The sequence below is a fragment of the Dendrobates tinctorius genome, unplaced genomic scaffold, assembly GCF_039654945.1.
Source record: "Dendrobates tinctorius isolate UK_male_01 unplaced genomic scaffold, ASM3965494v1 ptg000057l, whole genome shotgun sequence".
Classification (NCBI taxonomy): Eukaryota; Metazoa; Chordata; class Amphibia; order Anura; family Dendrobatidae; genus Dendrobates; species Dendrobates tinctorius.
The window spans coordinates 4468438-4490050 of NW_027361725.1; positions in this window are offsets into that span (position 1 = coordinate 4468438).

Below are 21613 nucleotides of genomic sequence, written 5' to 3' on the forward strand. Positions count from 1 at the left end.
CTGATTTTTCAAATACCGCTCATACAACTGGTAATACTGCATCGATGGAAAGTGACAGGAGACAGCAGTTGTCAACTATGGTTACAAACTACTTTTCCTCCCATATCGATGTTCTCCCACACAGGTCATTCCCCTTTGACTATTGGGCCGCTAAACTGGACACCTGGCCTGAATTGGCCCAATATGCCTTACAGGAGCTCGCTTGCCCAGCTGCAAGTGTGCTATCGGAAAGAGTCTTCAGTGCAGCTGGATCAATCCTGACAGAAAAAAGGACCCGTCTGTCAACCCAAAATGTGGATGATCTAACCTTCATTAAAATGAACCAAGCATGGGTTTCCAAGGATTTTGTCCCACCTTCCCCTGATGACACATAGGGTGACAGAAAAATGGCTTGCTTTGGTCCACCTCTTCCTGGTACTTCACCTATTTCGCCTTTTGCATCAGTTGAATGTCCAACATCAACATATGCCACTTTCTAAAACTCCCTAACTGTGCTGCCTCCCCCCCCATGGCCGGGGTCACCACCTAGCGCACGACACCGTGCGAGTGCCGTTGCCCTGGACAGGTGGGTAGGCCGACTCTTGGGCGCGGGCACTGGCACAGGGTCCCTCATAGTGCAATCAAGTGTCTCTGACGGTGGTGGTGCACACCCGCCGTCAGACACACCGCTGTACTATGAGGGGCCCAGTGCCAGTACCGACGCCCACGAGTGGGCCCCCCTTGCTTGGCCAGGGCCCCAGCATTTGCAATCTTTACCTCTTCCTGCTCCTCCGCTGTGTAATCTGGGCCGTCAAATCCATACTGTGCCTGACACCGTCTGAGCCTGCCTCCTGAGACATATATTTTGAATGTGTACGCTATCCATACATGTTATCCGGGGATACGGTACCCCTTCTAACCTTTGTGCAATGACGTGCATTCCATACTGGGCCTAACACCGTCTGAGCCTGCCTCATGCTGTATAGACATATATTTTGAATGTGTACGCTATCCATACATGTTATCCAGGGATACGGTACCCCTTCTAACCTTTTTGCAATGACGTGCAATCCATACTGGGCCTAACACCGTCTGAGCCTGCCTCATGCTGTATAGACATATATTTTGAATGTGTACGCTATCCATACATGTTATCCGGGGATACGGTACCCCTTCTAACCTTTGTGCAATGACGTGCAATCCATACTGGGCCTAACACCGTCTGAGCCTGCCTCATGCTGTATAGACATATATTTTGAATGTGTACGCTATCCATACATGTTATCCGGGGATACGGTACCCCTTCTAACCTTTGTGCAATGACGTGCAATCCATACTGGGCCTAACACCGTCTGAGCCTGCCTCATGCTGTATAGACATATATTTTGAATGTGTACGCTATCCATACATGTTATCCGGGGATACGGTACCCCTTCTAACCTTTGTGCAATGACGTGCAATCCATACTGGGCCTAACACCGTCTGAGCCTGCCTCATGCTGTATAGACATATATTTTGAATGTGTACGCTATCCATACATGTTATCCGGGGATACGGTACCCCTTCTAACCTTTGTGCAATGACGTGCAATCCATACTGGGCCTAACACCGTCTGAGCCTGCCTCATGCTGTATAGACATATATTTTGAATGTGTACGCTATCCATACATGTTATCCAGGGATACGGTACCCCTTCTAACCTTTGTGCAATGACGTGCAATCCATACTGGGCCTAACACCGTCTGAGCCTGCCTCATGCTGTATAGACATATATTTTGAATGTGTACGCTATCCATACATGTTATCCGGGGATACGGTACCCCTTCTAACCTTTGTGCAATGACGTGCAATCCATACTGGGCCTAACACCGTCTGAGCCTGCCTCATGCTGTATAGACATATATTTTGAATGTGTACGCTATCCATACATGTTATCCGGGGATACGGTACCCCTTCTAACCTTTGTGCAATGACGTGCAATCCATACTGGGCCTAACACCGTCTGAGCCTGCCTCATGCTGTATAGACATATATTTTGAATGTGTACGCTATCCATACATGTTATCCGGGGATACGGTACCCCTTCTAACCTTTGTGCAATGACGTGCAATCCATACTGGGCCTAACACCGTCTGAGCCTGCCTCATGCTGTATAGACATATATTTTGAATGTGTACGCTATCCATACATGTTATCCGGGGATACAGTACCCCTTCTAACCTTTGTGCAATGACGTGCAATCCATACTGGGCCTAACACCGTCTGAGCCTGCCTCATGCTGTATAGACATATATTTTGAATGTGTACGCTATCCATACATGTTATCCGGGGATACGGTACCCCTTCTAACCTTTGTGCAATGACGTGCAATCCATACTGGGCCTAACACCGTCTGAGCCTGCCTCATGCTGTATAGACATATATTTTGAATGTGTACGCTATCCATACATGTTATCCGGGGATACGGTACCCCTTCTAACCTTTGTGCAATGACGTGCAATCCATACTGGGCCTAACACCGTCTGAGCCTGCCTCATGCTGTATAGACATATATTTTGAATGTGTACGCTATCCATACATGTTATCCGGGGATACGGTACCCCTTCTAACCTTTGTGCAATGAAGTGCAATCCATGCTGGGCCTAACACCGTCTGAGCCTGCCTCATGCTGTATAGACATATATTTTGAATGTGTACGCTATCCATACATGTTATCCGGGGATACGGTACCCCTTCTAACCTTTGTGCAATGACGTGCAATCCATACTGGGCCTAACACCGTCTGAACCTGCCTCATGCTGTATAGACATATATTTTGAATGTGTACGCTATCCATACATGTTATCCGGGGATACGGTACCCCTTCTAACCTTTGTGCAATGACGTGCAATCCATACTGGGCCTAACACCGTCTGAGCCTGCCTCATGCTGTATAGACATATATTTTGAATGTGTACGCTATCCATACATGTTATCCGGGGATACGGTACCCCTTCTAACCTTTGTGCAATGACGTGCAATCCATACTGGGCCTAACACCGTCTGAGCCTGCCTCATGCTGTATAGACATATATTTTGAATGTGTACGCTATCCATACATGTTATCCAGGGATACGGTACCCCTTCTAACCTTTGTGCAATGACGTGCAATCCATACTGGGCCTAACACCATCTGAGCCTGCCTCATGCTGTATAGACATATATTTTGAATGTGTGCGCTATCCATACATGTTATCCAGGGATACGGTACCCCTTCTAACCTTTGTGCAATGACGTGCAATCCATACTGGGCCTAACACCGTCTGAGCCTGCCTCATGCTGTATAGACATATATTTTGAATGTGTACGCTATCCATACATGTTATCCGGGGATACGGTACCCCTTCTAACCTTTGTGCAATGACGTGCAATCCATACTGGGCCTAACACCGTCTGAGCCTGCCTCATGCTGTATAGACATATATTTTGAATGTGTACGCTATCCATACATGTTATCCGGGGATACGGTACCCCTTCTAACCTTTGTGCAATGACGTGCAATCCATACTGGGCCTAACACCGTCTGAGCCTGCCTCATGCTGTATAGACATATATTTTGAATGTGTACGCTATCCATACATGTTATCCGGGGATACGGTACCCCTTCTAACCTTTGTGCAATGACGTGCAATCCATACTGGGCCTAACACCGTCTGAGCCTGCCTCATGCTGTATAGACATATATTTTGAATGTGTACGCTATCCATACATGTTTTCCAGGGATACGGTACCCTTTCTAACCTTTGTGCAATCACGTGCAATCCATACTGGGCGTGAGAACGGCTGGCGAGCTGTTAAGCAAGCTACAGCACCTGTCCAGACAAGTACAGGGATTCCCTAGCGAGGAGACTTATTTGATTGTTTTCTATGTTGGGACAGCAATTTTTGGGGAGCACTATACTCTGGAGAATGATAGATGGGGCCCACCATACACTGGAACATTCCAAAGGTGGACATCAGACACTGGAGCAGCATTTACAGGGCCCATTATACACTAGAGCAGTAGAAATGGGGCCCATTATGTTTGGAGCATTATTTGGGCCCATAAGACAGTGGAGCTTCATCCATGGGGACCAACATATACTGTAGCATTATGTGGAGCTCATCATATACTGTTTCAAACATTATATGGGACCAATGATTTTGTATGGAGAAATAGATGGGCCTCGTCATGAGATGTAAAAAGTGAGGTATTTTTCATTGTACTATACCGCTATTTCTCTGCCGTATCGGAGCATGATGAGTTGTGGTATGTGTTAAAGGGGCGCTCTTTCGCCCAGGGCACATGAAAACCTGCAGCCAGCCCTCCCCCCCCCACAAATTTAGCCAAATAACCCCCATTTTTCAGTGCGTAACTTGTATTATGAAGTTAATTAAGGTTGACAAGCTTAAGTAAGAAGAATTGATGCTTTTGGCATTCAAATGGGCACTGTAGGTGTGTTTCCTGTCCTCCTCTCAATGCCGACTTTTATTCCCCATTGACTTACATTGGGTTTCGTGTTTCGGGACGACCCCGACTTTTCCCTATAATCGGACGATCTTGCTCGACCCGACTTTTGGAAAAGTCGGGTTTCACGAAACGAAACGCGACCCTAAAAAGCCAAAAGTCGCTCAACTCTAGTATTAATCTCTCTGTTACTCTTGGTCAACAGGGCCATGGACATGTAACTTCAATAGACCACCAGGGAAAAAAATTGGAATTTCCCACCTTGCTTTGGTTCTTAGTCTTAATACAAAATAGAAACATATAATACAGCATACAATGGCAAGCAAAATGTGGATATTGTGTGTCCTCACAATCAATGTTTGGGTTTCTACACATGGAAGGGACTGGAAAATGAGAGAGGGAGCACTGAGGACTTGTGTCAATAAGTTTGTCGTACTTACCCTCACCCTCTCAACTCAAAGCAAGAGTTTGAAGTGAGTAAAGATTATGGAGGTGGTGGGGAAGAAGGCAATGATGGAGGTGGTAGAAAGTGGAATGATGGGCGTGGTGGGGGAGAAGGCAATGATGGTGGCAGTTGAAAGGACAATGATGGGGTTAGTGGGGGAGGAGGAAATGATGGAGGTGATGGAAAGGGCAATGATGGGGTGGTGGGGGAGAAAGCAATGATGGAGGTGGTGGAATGGGCAATGATGGAGGTGGTGTAAAAATGGCAATGATGGTAGTGGTGGAAAGGACAATGATGGTAGTGGTGGAAAGGGCAATAATAGAGGTGGTGGAATGGGCAATGATTTGGGTGGGGGAAAGGAAAATAATGGGATGCAGGGGGAGGAAGACAATGAGGGGTGTGGGGATTGGGATGGGAGGAAGGGGGATTTATAAAGGATTTAGGAACAGGGGGAGGTGGAGGAAGATGTTATTAATGCTTATTATGTCTAACACAGTCCCTTAGTATATAGTGTATTCACTTATTATAGTATATAGTTGTCACGCCGCTGCCAGCCCCGCGGCCGTGCGCACCACCGCTGCCAGCGCCCCATCATACTCACCGGGTCCGGCGAGTCCCCGTCCTCTCTTCTCCTCCTGCAGCAGCATCTGCTTCCTGTCGGGCGCGCGCACCCGGCCGGCCCTACCACGCACGCACACACCGCACTCTATGAGACCGGCTGCCCTCCCAGTTCACTATAGGCTCTGGAGGACCCTGAACTGGAAACACCACCGCACTTGCCCTTTTCAGACTGCCCATTCCTCCTGGCGTTGCCTGATCATCACTTGTGCTATGCGAATGGTCCTGGCCCCACGCCTGTCTGTTTCCTCTGTCCTTCCTGCCGCGATTCCCTGCTTACTATCACCTCCACCCTGACTAACGTTCTCCATTGTGTCTCTCCCAGTGCTCGCTTGCCCATGTCCACTCCCAGCCTGAGTTCCTGTGGCTCACCTTACCCTTCAGCCTGTGTCTCCATCCAGCCATGTCTCTGTGTTCCAGCCGTGCCAGCCTGTGTCTTCCAGCCCGTGTCTCTGTGTACCAGCCGTGTCAGCCTGCATCTCCGTCCTCTCCGTCTTCCATGGTTCCTGCCTTGCATGTCCGTCCATCTTCCTCTCTAGTCTCCTGCTGTGTCTCCTGTGTCCACACCGAGTACCGGCTGCCGCGGTAATAGTTTCCCCTGGGCCTGTCCCTAACACTCCCTGTATATGGGGTGGTCCACCTGGCCCGCTCGCCCAGAGGAGGTTCGTTGCCGCGGTCCAGTGGGTTCACCCTTGGGAATCCTCACAGCACGATCAGGCCATGGACCCCGCTGGTACCTCAGCCGCCGCCCAAAACGAACTAGCGTTCCTGTGGGAAAATCAGTCCCGATCATGCCTTTTTGAAGACCATGGAGTCCCAGCTCTCAGCTTTACAGTCCTCCGATCCGGGGAGCATGTCCCAGCTGTCCAGACTCCAGCAGGAGCTTGCCCAGCAGTGAGACACCCAAGCCCACATTCTTAATTACATTGCTTCGGTGGATAAGCGACTGCTCTCACTCCAAACCGCTGCCTCGGCCCCGGCTCCGGTCCCACATCCGTCACCCCATTTGGCCAAACCTCCGCTGTATAGCGGAGATCCTAAGTTGTGTCGGGGGTTCCTTAACCACTGCTGAATTGTTGCCACAGCAGTACCCCACCAACTGAGCCAAAGTGGCCTTTGTGGTATCCCACTTGGAGGGTGAGGTGCTGGCTTGGAAGAACCCCTTGTGGGAGCGAGACAATCCTCTGGTCTCCCAGCTCGCAACCTTTTTAGAAACTTTTTGTAAAGTCTTCGACGAGCCTGGTCACCTGGCCTCTACCACCAAGTCCCTATTTAGTCTTCACCACGGTACTCTCTCTGTATGTCAGTACGCTATCCAGTTCCGTACGTTATCCTCCGAGCTGGGATGGAACAACGAGGCCCTGGTTGGAGCTTTTTGGCGAGGTTTGTCCGCTCGAATTAAAGACTAGCTGGCAGGGCGAGACACACCAACATCTCTCGAGGACCTCATTTCCCTGGCTATGCGTATTGATCTACTCTTCCAGGAGCGTTCCCGCGAAGCTGCCAGGGAGAGAAGGCCTCCTCGTTAATCTCCAGCTACACGCAGCCCTGCCCGCTCATGATTTTCCACCGCAGCTTCAACACCAAAGCCCATGCAGGTGGACCGCCTCAAGCCGGCTGAGCTGCGTCATCAAGAGAGGCTCGCTCAGGGTCTCTGTCTCTACTGTGGCAGCTCCTCTCCACCTTCTGCGCTCTTGTCCAGTGAGGCCGGGAAACGCCTCCACCTAGGACAGGTAAGAGAGGCCTCCCTAGGTGTTAGCGATACCTCTCTACCCTTGACTCTCTCCGTCTTACTGAATTTTGGTTCCAGCCGCTCCTCTGAGGTGGCCTATATAGATTCTGGGGCAGCCGGGAACTTCATCCAGCTCGAGGTGGTCAAAACATTGCGGATACCTGTCAGATCCTTGGAGACTCCTCAGCAGTTAGCTTCGGTCGACGGTGCTCCCCTGCGGGATACCGTTACCTTGGTCACCGAAGTGGTGGAGCTACAGATCGGAGCCCTGCATCGGGAGAAGATAGCCTTCTTCGTACTGCCATCGTTATTCCATACGCTCCTCTTAGGTCTTCCTTGGTTAAGGACTCACAAACCCGTACTCGATTGGCGATCTGGTGACATTCTGCGATGGGGTCAATATGGTCAGTCTACGTGCCTTCTTCCCGTTCAGCTAGTCAAATCTTCTCAGTCTCCTGCGGTGCCTGCAGTCTTGCCTTCGGTCTACTGGTCCTTTGCGGACGTTTTCAATGAGAAAGAGGCAGAGAGCATGCCCCGCATCGTCCCTATGATTGCCCAGTCGATCTCGTTCCGGGCTCCACTCCACCCCGGGGTCGAATTTACCCTCTGAATCCTCTCGAGTCCTAAGCTATGAACGAGTACGTCCAGGAAAATTTGGCCAGGGGCTTTATTCGGAAATCTTTGCCCGCAGGCACGGGCTTCTTCTTCGTCAAGTAGAAGGACGGTTCTCTTCATCCCTGCATCGACTACCGGGGTCTCAATGATATCACAATCAAGAATAAGTACCCACTCCCTCTAATTCTGGAGCTGTTCGATCGGCTGCGGGGGGCACGAATCTCCACAAAACTGGATCTCCGTGGGGCCTACAATCTCATCCGTATTTGCTCCGGAGATGAGTGGAAGACCGCTTTTAACACCAGGGACGGCCACTACGAATATTTGGTCATGCCATTCGGTCTGTGCAATGCTCCCGCAGAATTCCAGGAATTCGTGAGCGATATTTTCCGAGACCTTCTGTACTCCTGTGTGGTGGTGTATCTGGACGATATTCTTGTCTTTTTCCCGGACTTGTATACCCATAGAAAGAACGTCCGTCAAGTTTTGTTGCGCCTGCGGGAGAATCGCCTGTATGCTAAACTCGAGAAGTGCGCCTTTGAACAGACGTCTCTTCCATTCCTGGGCTACATCATTTCTGATTCTGGATTATGTATGGACCCAGAGAAGGTGTCCGCCGTGCTCAACTGGCCACAACCTCATGGAGTCAAGGCAATTCAGCGATTTCTTGGTTTTGCAAGTTATTACCGGCAGTTCATCTCCCACTTTTCTTCTTTGACTGCGCCAATCTCCTCACTGATTCGTAAGGGGGCCAACCCTCACGTCTGGTCCTCGGAGGCCGAAAAAGCTTTCCTTACCCTGAAACAAGCCTTTGCTTCAGCTCCCATCCTCCATCGTCCAGAGACTAACAAACCTTTTATTTTGGAGGTGGATGCCTCTGCCATCGGGGCCGGAGCCATACTCTCGCAAAGATCTTCCTCTGGGCGACTGGTCACCTGCGGTTTCTTCTCAAAGACATTTTCCATCTCGGAGCGAAATTATGCCATTGGTGACAGGGAGCTGTTGGCCATCAAACTGGCATTGGAGGAATGGTGGTACCTATTGGAGGGAGCTGTGCATCCATTTAAGATCTACACTGACCATAAAAATTTGGTGTACATCCGATCGGCACAGAGGCTTAATCCCCGGCTAGCTAGATGGTCCCTATTTTTCACTCCTTTCGATTTTGAACTTCACTTCCATCCGGGTAGTAAGAACCTCAAGGCTGATGTGTTGTCCAGATCCTTTCTTGCTGGCGATACAGAGGAGGAGCCCACGCACATCATGAACCCTTCTAAGATCATCACGGTGGCACCCCTCAGTCTGTCTACTCTACCTCCGGGTAAGACTTCCGTCCCTGAGAACAACAGGAGACGAGTCTTGCGCTGGGGTCATGCCTCCAAAATTGCAGGTCATGTTGGATTCAAAAAGACTCTCCTTCTCGTGTCTCGCTACTACTGGTGGCCCACTCTTCTTCAAGATGTTTGAAGTTTTTTAGCTTCTTGCCCCTCATGTGCCCAGAACACGGTTCCCAGGCAATTACCTTCTGGTCTCTTGCATTCGCTTTCAGTCCCTTCGGCTCCCTGGCAGCGCCTTGCAATGGACTTTACTGTTCTGCCTCGCTCTTCGGGCTGCTCCGTCATCCTCGTCGTTGTGGATAGATTTTCCGAGATGGCTCATTTCATCTCTCTTCCCGGCCTACCCTCGGCCCCCCGAATTGGCAAAGGTTTTCATCCATCATATTTTTCGTCTTCATGGTCACCCTCAACATATTGTCTCAGACAGGGGAGTTCAGTTCACGTCCCGGTTTTGGAGGGCACTCTGCAGATCCATGAACATAATGCTGGATTTTTCCTCTGCCTATCACCCACAGACCAACGGCCAAGCTGAGCGTACTAACCAAATTTTGGTGAATTACCTCCGTCACTTCTCCAATGCTCATCAGAACGACTGGTCAGACTTACTCCCATGGGCTGAATTCGCATATAACAATCATGCCAGCGAATCTTCTTCCAAGTCTACCTTCTTCATCGTATATGGGCAACATCCAGGCTTACCCCTGCCGGTCCCTCCTGTATCAGGTGTGCCAGCTGCTGATCTTCTGTCTGGGGTGTTCTCAAGGATCTGGCAAGAGACCAAGACCGCTCTCGAGCAAGCACATGTAAGGATGAAAAAGCACGCAGACAAAAGGCGCTTGGACCCACCTCTCTATCATCCTGGTGATAAAGTGTGGTTGTCTTCCAAATTCATCCACCTGATGATTCCTTCGCACAAATTGGGCCCTCGGTACATTGGACCCTTTGAGGTCTTGTCTCACATTAACGACGTCTCTTGCAAGTTAAAGCTCCCCGCCTCGCTCCATATTCCCAATTCGCTCCATGTTTCTCTTCTGAAACCAGTGGTTCTCAACCAATTCCATTCCTCTACTACTCATTCCCCACTGCCTATTTCCGCTGATGATATCTTTGAGGTTAAAAACATTCTCGCCATGAAAAGGCTAAGAGGGAGAACCTATTTCCTGGTGGATTGGAAGGGTTTTGGTCCGGAGGAAAGATCTTGGGAGCCTTGGGAAAACATCCAGGCTGTTCGGATTTTGGCACGATTTCTTTCCAGTCTGGGGAGGGGGGCGCGTAAGGAGGGGGGTACTGTCACGCCACTGCCTGCCCCGCTGCCATGAGCACCACCGCTGCCCGCGCCCCGTCATACTCACCGGGTCTGGCACATCCCCGTCCTCTCTCCTCCTCCTGCAGCAGCGTCTGCTTCCTGTCGGGTGCCCGGCCGGCCCTACCGCACACGTGCACACCACACTCTGTGAGACCGGCCACCCTCCCGACTCACTATAGGCTCTGGAGGAACTGACCCGGAAACACCGCCGCACTTGCCCTTATCAGGCCGCCCCTTCCTTCTGGCGTTGCCTGATCGTCACTTGTGCTAAGCGAGTGTTCCTGGCCCCACACCAGTCTGTTTCCTCCGTCCTTCCTGCCGCACTTCCCTGTTTCCTATCACCTCCGCCCTGACTAACGTTCTCCATTGTGTCTCTCCCAGTGCTCGCCTGCCCATGTCCACTCCCAGCCTGTGGCTCACATTACCCTCCAGCCTGTGTCTCCATCCAGCCATGTCTCTGTGTTCCAGCCATGCCAGCCTGTGTCTTCCAGCCTGTGTCTCTGTGTACCAGCCGTGCCAGCCTGCGTCTCCGTCGTCTCCGTCTTCCATGGTTCCTGCCTTGCACGTCCGTCCGTCTTCCTCTCTAGTCTCCTGCTGTGTCTCCTGTGTCCGCCCCGGTTACCGGCTGCCACGGTAATAGTTTCCCCTGGGCCTGTGCCTAACACTCCCTGTATAGGGGGTGGTCCACCTGGCCCGCTCGCCAGGGAGGTTCGTTGCCACGGTCCAGTGGGTTCACCCTTGGGAATCCTCATAATAGTATAGTCACTTTTTTATGCCTTCCCTTATTATATAGCTTCCTCTGCTGTTATGTACAGTGCTGTCTCTTACATAGTGTATTCTTGTTAATTTTTTTTATTCACAGAGCCTTCTTTTTGTTACAAAGTCCCCTCTCTTTTTAGATATAAAATGACTGCTGATGGAGGAGCAGGTGACCAAACGACCAGTCCATTAGTTCCTCCATTAGAAAAGAAGCTTCCCCATGCTACATCAGCCATCATTGCATTATACAGCTAACAAGACAGGATGCTATGTAATAAAAAAAACACATTTCTTGCACAGGGGCACCAAGCTGTCAGTGTCCGTCCCTGCTCCATGGATGTCATGATTACTCCATAAACCACCATGTGTCCTTACAAATGCCCACCAAAAACCTTCTTTAAGGACCCCCAATCATCTATTAACCCCTTTTGTTATAGAGATGATCAGTAAGTTTCCTGTTACTGCAATGATCATGGCGAATAAAATTGCATATTTGTTAGTTCATGTATGGCTCCTTTTTCCCCCAAAACATTTTTGGGAGGCCTCTCACTACTGTATGGAACTTTTTTGTTCGCACACTTTAGCAGGTTAATTGAATTCCTCCTATCACCCTATCATCTTGTAACGTGACGGCTCCGTGGAATTTTACTAACTCCCTGACTTCACCAAACATTTCCCTTCTTGCAGCCACAAAAATAAGCAAACTTCTCTCGGTTCTTGTGTTCTGCTACCAAGTTTTTCTGTTTTCCTTGATACTAGGAGGAAATTTCTTGCTATTGAAATGCTAATGGAAGAGTAAACTGCATAATAATCCAGCATCCCCTATGGGCCCATGTATAATTTACACATAAAATGAAATCACACATGCCCCTTGTTTCATCGCATATTTGTTTAATTATCTTTTCTTATAAAGCTTTTTCAATTAATTTTCAATATTTAAAAAAAGGAATAAAAATGTCAGTTTATCTGTGTACCTGATAATTAATTACGGATTGGGGAATAATTATATAATCTATTAGTGCAGCTCTGTCCATCACAGACATAAGTATTCACTACTGTATCCAATGGATTTCTTTGTGTGGGTTTTCAAGGTAAATGTTTAACATCTTGTAATATTTTTTTCCCCCCAGTTATAGCGCCACTCTTGTCTATGTGGCCATGTCTGGTATTGCAACTCAGCCTTATTATCTGGTATGCAATTCCCCACACAGCCACATGGACAACAGGGGTGATCTGCTGTGTCTGACAACTGACATATCTGGTAGCTGACAACTCAACACGCTGTGTTAGAAAATTCTCTAGCTCTGGTAACATCGAATCTTGAGAGAAATCCGCCAACTAACTCCAAAAAAGATAAAAGTGAGAATAGTGACCAAGATTTACCAAACCTGACAACTCAACAATACAATATTTGGGTGTGTTCAAAATAATAGCAGAGTGGAGTCCAGTTAGTGAGGTCAATTATTCTATGAAGAAACAGGCGTAAATCAGGTCGACCTTATTTAACCCCTTAACGGCCAGAGGTATGTTTGGTTTTGCATTTTCATTTTTTGCTCCTCTTCTCAGAGCCATAACATTTTTATTTTTCTGTTGATATGGCCATGTGAGGGCATGTTTCTTCTGGGATGAGTTGTACTTTAGAACAACATCATTGGTTTTAACATATTGTGTACTGGAAAGTGGGGGAAAAAATCCAAGTGTGGTGAAATTGCAAAAAAAAGTACAGTTCCACAGATTTTTTTATTTCTTTTTCACCATGTTCACTAAATGCTACAACTGACCAGCCATTATGATTCTCCAGCTCATTACGAGTTCATAGACACCAAACATGTCTAGGTTCTTCTAAGTGGTGAAGAAAAATTCTGACGTTTGTTAAAAAAAAAATTGCACCATTTTCTGATACTTGTAGCGTGTCCATTTTTCATGATCTCGGATTGGGTGAGGACTTATTTTTTGTGTGCCGAGCTGACATTTAAAATGATACCATTTTGGTGCAGATAGGATCTTTTGATCACCCGTTATTGCATTTTAATGCAATGTTGCAGTGACCAAATAAACGTAATTCTGGTGTTTTGACTTTTTTTCTTGTTTGGCTGTTTAGTGATCAGGTTAATCGTTTTTTATATTCTTAGATCGGGCGATTCTGAATGCGGCGATACCAAATATGTGTTTGATTTTTTTAGTGTTTTATTTTGAATGGGGTGAAAGGGGGATGATTTGAACTTTTATCCTTTTTTTATTTTTTTTAATATTTTTAAAAGCATTTTTTTTTTACTTTTTGCATGCTTCAATAGTCTCCGTGGGAGACTAGAAGCTGCAGTACTTTGATTGCTTCTGCTACACACAGGCGATGATCAGATGCCTGTATGTACCAGAAATGCTCACTTTCTATGAGTGCCGACCACCGGGCAGCACTCATAGCTATCCAGCTATGACAACCATAGAGGTCTGTTGGAGACCTCTGGTTGCCATGCCAACCCATTGGTGACCCTCGATCATGTGACTGGGTCATCAATTTATGGGATTTCCAGCACGCTTGCCGAAAGCGATAGTTAAATACCGCTGTCAGAGATTGAGAGCGGCAATTAATTTGTTAACAGACGCAGGTGGATCGCGATTCCACCCATGGCTGTTAAGGCACATGTCAGCTGTTCAAAACAGCTGACATGTGCAGGGAAAGATGTGGGCTCGGCACCGGAGCCCACATCAAAGGGAGGGATTCCGACATGGGAGTACTATTACGCCCGATGTCGGAAAGGGGATAAGGGTGAAGCCAGGGCATTTTGTACATGCATTTCTACTTGAGATCCTGAGACATATGGGTCGTTCGAGACATTGTTTAGAAGAACAGCGTAAGTTGATAAAGTTGATTGGAGAGGATAAACGAATAAATAAGTGCAGACAATGATCGGCTGTTCAGCTAAAATGATCTCCAATGCTTTATAATGGAAAGCTAAACCAGAGAGACGTGGAAGAAAATGGAAGACTACCATTCCAATGGATGGAAGAAGAGCAAGAATGGTAAAGGCTCAGCCAATCATCAGCTCCAGGATGATCAAAGACAGTCTCACAATACCTGTGAGTACTGTGATAGTTGGGAGATGCCTGTGTAAAGCTAATCTCTTAGCAAGAAGTCCCCGCAAAGTCCCACTGTTAAAAAAAAAAACGTACTGAAGCAGATACAATTTGCCAAAGAACACATCAACTGGCCTAAAGAGAAATGGAGAAACATTTTGTGGACTGATGAAAGTAAAATTGTTCTTTCTGGGTCCAAGGGCCGCAGACAGTTCATCAGAAGACCCCCAAACTCTGCATTGAAGCCACAATACACTCTGAAGACAGTGAAGCATGGTGGTGCAAGTATCATGATATGGGCATGTATCTCTTACTATGATCCCTGGTAAGCGGTAAATAGGTCCGGCACCATAGTAAGAGAAACGTGCCCATATCATGATACGTGCACCACCATGCTTCAAAATTGAGGTTATGGAGTGGCCAGCCCAATCCCTGGACTTTAACCCCTTCCTGCCATCCGACGTACTATCCCGTCCACGGTACCCGGGCCGTATGACCGGGGACGGGATAGTACGTCGGCGCGATCAGCGGCGCCCACGTGGTGAGCGCCGCTGATCGCGGCCGGGTGTCAGCCGATTATCACAGCTGACACCCGGCACAATGTGTCAGGGGCGGTCACGGACCGCCCCAGACACGTTAACCCCTTGCACACCGCGATCAAACACGATCGCGGTGTACCGGGGGTTAAAGGGAAGCATCGGCAGGGAGGGGGCTCCCTCCGTGCTTCCCTGATCCCCCCACGGCAGCGCAATGTGCAGCGCTGCTGCGGGGGACTCCCTTCCTCCAGGCCCCCGAATCCAAGATGGGGACGGGGGCCTGCGGAAGCTGGCTTCCTCAGTGCCTGCAAAGCGCAGGCATGAGGAAGCCTTCTGCAGTGCCTGTGTCAGATCGCTGATCTGTCACAGTGATCTGTGATGTGACAGATCAGCGATCTGTCACAGGACAGTGATGTCCCACCTGGGACTATTTAATAAAGTAAAAAAAAAAATAAAAAAAAGTGTAAAAATAATTAAAAAAAAATCGCCAAATAAATTAGAAAAAAAAAAAAATATTCCCCCAATAAATCCATTTTTTGGAAATAATAAAAAAAAAAACAATAAAAGTACACATATTAGGTATCGCCGCGTCCGTAACGACCCGCCCTATAAAACTGTCCCATTAGTTAACCCCTTTAGTGAACCCCTTAAAAAATAAAAATAAAAAACGAAGCAAAAAATAATGATTTATTATCATACCGCCAAACAAAAAGTGTAATAACACGCGATCAAAAAGACGTATATAAATATCCATGGTACCGCTGAAAACGTCATCTTGTCCCGCAAACAGCATAATCAGCGAAAAAATAAAAAAGTTATAGCTCGCTGAATAAAGTGATGCAAAAATAATTATTTTTTATATAAAGTAGTTTTCATTGCATAAAACCGATAAAAACATAAAAAACGACCTAAATGAGGTATCGCTGTAACTGTACTGACCCGAAGAATAAAACCGCTTTATCAATTTTACCGCACGCGGAACGGTGTAAACGCACCCCCCCAAAAGAAATTCATGAAACGCTGGTTTTTGTTCATTCTGCGTCCCTAAAATCGGAATAAAAAGCGATAAAAAAATGTCACGTGCCCGAAAATGGTACCAATAACAACGTCAACTTGTCCCGCAAAAAATAAGACCTCACATGACTCGGTGGGTCAAAATACGGAAAAATTATAGCTCTCAATATGTGGTGATGCAAAAACTATTTTTACAATAAAAAGCGTCTTTTAGCGTGCGACAGCCGCCAAACATAAAAACCGCCATAAATAGTAAATCAAACCCCCCGTTATCACCCCCTTAGTTAGGGAAAAATAATAAAATTAAAAAAATGTATTTATTTCCATTTTTCCATTAGGGTTAGGGCTAGGGTTAGGGCTAGGGGTGTGTTGGGGTAGGGTTAGGGTTAGGGTTAGTGTAGGGTTAGGGTTAGGGTTAGGGCTAGGGTTAGGGCTAGGGTTAGGGCTAGGGTTAGGGTTAGGGGCGTGTTGGGGTTCGGGTTGGAGTTAGAATTGGGGGTTTCCACTGTTTGGGCACATCAGGGGCTCTCCAAATGCAACATGGCGTCTGATCTCAATTCCAGCCAATTCTGAGTTGAAAAAGTCAAATGGTGCTCCTTCCCTTCCAAGCTCTGCTATGCGCCCAAACAGTGTTTTACCCCCACATGTAGGGTATCAGCCTACTCAGGACAAATTGCAAAACAATTTTTGGGGTCCAATTTCTCCTGTTACCCTTAGGAAAATAAAAAATTGGGGGCAAAAATATCATTTTTGTGGAAAAAAATGATTTTTTTATTTTCACGTCCGAGTGTTATAAACTTCTGTGATTCACTTGGGGGTTCCGTGGGGGGTCTAGTGTCCAAAATGGGGTCACTTGTGGGGAGTTTCAATAGTTTAGGTACATCAGGGGCTCTCCAAACGCACATGACACCCGCAGACCATTCCATCAAAGTCTGCATTCCAAAACGTCACTGCTTCCCTTCCGAGCCCCGACGTGTGTCCATACAGTAGTTTTCTCCCACATATGGGGTGTCAGCGTACTCAGGACAAATTGGACAACAACTTTTGGGGTCCAATTTCTCCTGTTACCCTTGGGAAAATGAAAAAATTGGGGACTAATTGATCATGTTTGTGGAAAAAATACGATTTTTTTATTTTCATGCCCTGGCATTATAAACTTCTGTGAAGCCCTTGGGGGTTCAAAGTGCTCAACTCACATCTAGATACGTTCCTTAGTGGGTCTAGTTTTCAAAATGGGGTCATTTGTGGGGGGTTTCCACTGTTTAGGTACATTAGGGGCTCTCCAAAGGCAACATGACACCCGCAGACCATTCCATCAAAGTCTGCATTCCAAAATGTCACTACTTCCCTTCCGAGCCCCGACATGTGCCCATACAGTAGTTTTCTCCCACATATGGGGTATCAGCATACTCAGGACAAATTGGACAACAACTTTTGAGGTCCAATTTCTCCTGGTACCCTCGGGAAAATAAAAAAATGGTGATTAAAAGATCATGTTTGTGGAAAAAATACGAATTTTTTATTTTCACACCCGGGTGTTATAAACTTCTGTGAAGCACTGGGGGGGTCAAAGTGCTCACCACACATCTAGATAAGTTCCTTAGGGGGTCTAGTTTCCAAAATGGTGTCATTTGTGGGGGGGTTCCACTGTTTTGGTACATCAGGAGTTTTCCAAACGCGACATGGTGTCCGATCTCAATTCCAGCCCAAAACGTCAAATGGTGCTGTTTCCCTTCCGAGCTCTGCCATGCGCCCAAATAGTGGTTTACCCCCACATGTGGGGTATCAGCGTACTCAGGACAAATTGCACAATAACTTTTAGGGTCCTGTTACCCTTGGAAAAATAAGAATTGAGGGTGAAAAGATCATTTTTGTGGAAAAAATATGATTTTTTAATTGTATGGCTTTATGTTATAAACTTCTGTGACGCCCATGGGGGTTCAAAGTTCTCACCACACATCTAGATAAGTTCCTTAGGGGGTCTAGTTTCCAAAATGGTGTCATTTGTGGGGGGTTTCCACTGTTTTGGTACATCAGGGGTTTTCCAAACGCGACATCGTGTCCGATCTCAATTCCAGCCAAAAACGTCAAATGGCGCTGCTTCCCTTCCGTGCTCTGCCATGCGCCCAAATAGTGGTTTACCCCCACATGTGGGGTATCAGCGTACTCAGGACAAATTGCACAATAACTTTTAGGGTCCTGTTACCCTTGGGAAAATAAAAATTGGGGTGAAAAGATCATTTTTGTGGAAAAAATATGATTTTTTAATTGTACCGCTGTACGTTATAAACTTCTGTAAAGCCCTTGTGGGTTCAAAGTTCTCACCACATATCTAGATAAGTTCCTTGGGGTGTCTAGTTTCCAAAATGGGGTCACTTGTAGGGGGTTTCCACTGTTTAGGTACATCAGGGACTCTCCAAACGTGACATGGCGTCCAATCTGAATTCCAGCCAATTTTGCATTGAAAAAGTCAAACGGCGCTCCTTCCATTCTGAGCTCTGCTATGCGCCGAAACAGTCGTTCCCCCCCACATATCAGGTATCTGCGTACTCAGGACAAATTGTACAATAACTTTTGCAGTTCAATTTCTCCTGTTACCCTTGGTAAAATAAAAAAAATTGAACCTGAAGTATTTTTTTTATGAAAAAAAGTTAGATGTTCATTTTTTTTTAAATATTCAAAAAAATTCCTGTGACGCACCTAAAGGGTTAATAAACTTCTTGAATGTGGTTTTGAGCACCTTAAGGGGTGCAGTTTTTAGAATGGTGTCACTTTTGGGTATTTTCTATCATATAGACCCCTCAAAGTGGCTTCAAATGTGATGTGGTCCTAAAAATAAAATGGTGTTGTAAAAATGAGAAATCGCTGGTCAACTTTTAACCCTTATAACTTCCTAACAAAAAAAAATTTTGGTTCCAAAATTGTGCTGATGTAAAGTAAACATGTGGGAAATGTTAGTTATCAAGTTTTTTGTGTGCCGTATCTCTGTGATTTAAGGGCATAAAAATTCAAAGTTGGAAAATCGCGAAATTTTCAAAATTTTCGCCAAATTTCCGTTTTTCTCACAAATAAATGCAAGTTATTTGAATGAAATTTTACCACTAACATGAAGTACAATATGTCACGAGAAAACAATGTCAGAATCACCGGGATCCATGGAAGCGTTCCAGAGTTATGACCTCATAAAGGTACAGTGGTCAGAATTGTAAAAATTGGCCCGGTCATGAACGTGCAAACCACCCTTGGGGGTGAAGGGGTTAATCCAATAGATCACTTGTGGGGTGACATCAACAATGTCTTTAATGAGGCAAAGCCAACAAATGCCAAAAAATTGTGGAATGTAGTCCAAGAAACCTGGGCAGGAATAATAGCCGACAGGTGCCAGAAGTTGGATGACTCTACGCAACATACAAGTGCTTCTCACAAAATTAGAATATCATCCAAAAGTTAATTTATTTCTTCTAGTTCTTCAATACAAAAAGTGAAACTCATATATTATATAGAGTCATTATAAACGGAGTGATGTATTTCAAGTGTTTATTTCTGTTAATGTTGATGATAAATTAACATTTTGATGATATTCTCATTTTGTGAGAAGCCCTTGTATATGTGAAGCAGTTCTAAAAAGCTCTGGGTATATAACTAAGTATTAGGTTAGTGATTCCCAGGAATACTAAATCCACACCTAAAGTACATATTGTGAGTTTGTAAAGATAAATGCAGACACTGCTATTTTTTAGAACAGGACATTGTTCATTTTTTGTTATTTTCTGTAAAGTAGTTATACATTATATACATTTCTCTTCATGTTTTGAATTGGAAAACAGTGTGCAATGTTCCGAATGCTCTAAATAAATACTAAGTAAAGATTTTGTGATTAACTCATGTTTTTGAAAACACTGCTATTTTTCGAACACTACTGTATCAACTCAGCTCTGCAACATCTGACAACATCTATGCTAAATCTGATAACTAAGATATCTTAACTAAACTATGCATCACCTGACCACTTAGCCTCTCCACACGACAACTTAGTTTGGCTCATCTCTGCAAGACCCGGCAACTCAGCTATGATATATCTGATTATTATCATTGTTACGTTTCATAACTTCGCTATTCTGTAACAGCAAACTTGGCTACATCTGACAACTCAGCTATTCTAGATCTGACAACTCATCGCTGTTCCATCTAACAATTCAAATAGTCTACATCTCAAAAGTCTATTCTGCTTCATCTGACAACTAGCTTTGCTAGAACAACTCTGCTATTCTAAATCTGACAACTCAACTCTATTCCATCTGACAACTTAATATTCTACATCTCCAAACACCTTCTGCTACATCTGACAACTATGCTCTGCTATGTTGGATCGGTCATCTGTGCTAGACCTTACAACTCAACTACTGTACATCTGGCAACACATCTCTGTTCCATCTGACAACTCACATATTCCACATCTCCAAACTCAGCAGAGCAGAGTTGTCAGATGTCGAACTAAGTCTTGAGATGTAGAATATTTAAGTTGTCAGATGGAATGGAGATGAGTTGTCAGATATAGTACAGTTGAGTTTTTTGAGACTAGCAGGGATGGGTTGTTCAATATCGCAGAGCAGAGTTGTCAGATGTAGCACAAGTATGTTGAACAACCCATGCCTGCTAGACGACTCAACAACTCAAATATCCTACATCTGACAACTGAAATATTCTATATCTGACACCTTATCTATTCTCCAAAATAATGAAGAAATGCTTTTTTTGAAATGGCTAAATAAACATCTATATGTTTTTTCACCGGGATGAGATGCTGTTCCTCTTCATTATTTTTGATTCTATGATGTCCAACTGGGTCTTTGGACTTTGAACGTGCCTCTCCTGGATCCAGAAGTTGTTGTCAGCCATTTTCTCTTCTAACCTTATCTATTCTCATCTGTGCTACATTTGACAAGTCTGTTTTAAGTCAACAAAGTCAAGTTTCAGAGTTGTCAGATGTTGAGTTGCAGAGATTTGTTGCTCAATCCATCCCGACTACTCTCAAAAACACAACTATCCTACATCTATCTGACAACTCATCTGTTCTGCCAACTTACTCTGCTAAACAGCTCAGCTATTCTACATCTGACAACTCGTCTCTGTTCCATCTGACAACTTAAATATACTACATCTTCAAACTTAGTTCTGCTACATCTGATAATGTTGCTCTGCTGAGTTTGGAGATGTAAAATATTTGCATTGTCAGATATGACAGAGATGAGCTGTCAGGTGTAGAATAGCTGAGCTGTTTGGTTTTGCAAAGCTGAGTTGTCAGATAGAACAGAAATTTGAGTTGTCAGATGTAGGAGAGCTGAGTTTTTGAGACTAGAAGGGATGAATTGTACAATATAGCAGAGCAGAGTTGTCAGATGTAGCAGAACTATGTTGAACAATACATCCCTGCTAGCCTCAAAAACTCAACTATCCGACATCTGAACACTTATCTCTCTTCTGACAACTGAGCTCTGCTAGACCGAACAGCTCAGCTATTCTACATCTGACAACTTATCTCTGTTTCATGTGAAAACTTAAATATTCTTCATCTCCAAACTTAATTCTGCTACATCTGACAACTCAACTACTCTATACCTGACATCTAACTATTTTACATCTGACAACTCTTCTGTGCTACATCTGACAACTGTGAAACTACAAAACCCAACTTTGCTGATTTAAAAACA